This window comes from Acomys russatus, chromosome 20 (assembly GCF_903995435.1).
Source record: "Acomys russatus chromosome 20, mAcoRus1.1, whole genome shotgun sequence".
Lineage (NCBI taxonomy): Eukaryota > Metazoa > Chordata > Mammalia > Rodentia > Muridae > Acomys > Acomys russatus.
In genome coordinates this window covers 72,271,748-72,273,548 of record NC_067156.1, presented here as the reverse complement: position 1 = coordinate 72,273,548, position 1,801 = coordinate 72,271,748, and the positions used below count along the sequence as shown (strand labels likewise).

General features: G+C 38.6%; 1 pseudogene; it reads left to right on the top strand.

The window, feature by feature from the left end:
- The first annotated feature begins 1,116 nt into the window (after positions 1 to 1,116).
- Positions 1,117 to 1,519, top strand: LOC127204308 (ubiquitin-conjugating enzyme E2 variant 1-like; annotated as a pseudogene).
- Positions 1,520 to 1,801: the final 282 nt, after the last annotated feature.

Below are 1,801 nucleotides of genomic sequence, written 5' to 3'. Positions count from 1 at the left end.
TGTTTGCTGAAAGGAAATGTTGTATTTATCAAGGAGAGCAATGAAATGTAGATTTTGGATCTGATTTAAAGCAGTAATTTAATTCTTCTGGGATCTATTGAAATACTGAAACACAGCCGACCATTAGTGTTAACACCCAGGAGAAGTCTGGGTGTTTGGCATGTAAACTGCTTCAAATGCAGCAGATGAGGACACTTCTAAGTCTGTACTCACCTTTTACTAATGATTCCAGCATGCTCAACAACAAATTATTCATTATTAAAACTAACAAGTTATTTTATTATTTTACTTACCAACAGTACTATAATTTTATTAAGATAATTATCATTAAATAAATTAAACCATCCAAATAAAAGGCAAATCAGTGTTTATTAATTGATATGCTGAAACAGCTAAGTATGAAGTTCATAGCTACTCAAATTATTTTATTTTATTATTTATATATTGCCAATTTTATTAATAAAATGATTAAGATTTTAATAAGGTAAAATAGTAGCAATAGTGCTGAATGATAATATTAAACTCAACAGAGCTGTAATATTCTAGTTTATGTTAAATTCACAGACGTCCTATAAAGTTCACATTTTAATTAGCTGGAGTTTGCCTTAATTACACTGATATGCAATATCATGTCATGAGAAATTGTAGCCTTAAGTGCTTGCAAAGTCCAAGAATCTATTCCCATCAAATATTGCAGATATTATGGGATACTTTGTTGCCCAGGTAAAAAGATTTAATGCTGGCTTTGTTATCAAGTTAATTATGTAAAATACACTAAGTATGCCAATTGAAATACGAGGATAAATACTCCCTTGAAATTCATTTTTGTGTTTTCCCCTGGTATGGTATGCATATACCTAGACCAAACTCTTGAACACACTGGGAGAATCCTGCTGGTGGGTAAAACACAAACTTCTTGTTGCTAAAAGATTTTTTTTGTCTGTTCTGCCATGTTTTCATAGTATTGTGCCAAAAGAACTTTTTCAATGTAAGACATAATTGGTATCCATCCGGCATTATTAAGAGTTTGGGTTGGTATCTATATTTTATACCTGGATTGTGGTCATTATTAAGTCTCCCCACCCCCTGAATATTGTCGTATTACAGTGATGCAAGATGGCAGCCACCACAGGGTTGGGAGTAAAAGTCCCTCGAAGAAGGCCAGAAAGGAGTAGGCGACAGCACCCTGAGCCGGGGTCTAGAGGACCACGAAGACATGACGCTTACAAGATGGACAGGGATGATAATTGGGCCTCCAAGAACAATTTATGAATCCCTAATATACAGCCTTAAAATAGAGCGTGGGCCTGAATACCCTGTAATATTTGTAACGAAAGTCAACACAAGCGGAGTGAGAAGTTCGCATGGAGTGATGGACCCGAGAGCCACGGCAGTGCTGGCCAAGTGGCAGAATTCCCACAGCATTCAAGTCATCCGGCAGGAGCTTCGACGCTTGATGACGTCAGAAGAGAACACGAAGCTGCCCCAGCAGCCAGAAGCACAGTGTTACAGCGGTTAGCCACCAGGGCCCTGGCTTCCCCTCCCCATCCACCTAAGTCTTCATTTTCCACAGTAGTGAATTTTCTAGTTACATCCGTAGACCTCAAAGTACTGGAGAGGAAGCTCCATTCATACTTCATCCTGAGACACTGTCCTGATACTAATTTTTTGTCCATTTGAAATACCTAAGTTGTGCTGTGTAATGTCTTCTGTCGAGTGTAACCGCTGTCTGCCTGGTTGAACTTCTGGGGTCAAGAAGGTGTGTTGAAATCGGTTTCTTCCGGGAGCGGTGGGCACAGCT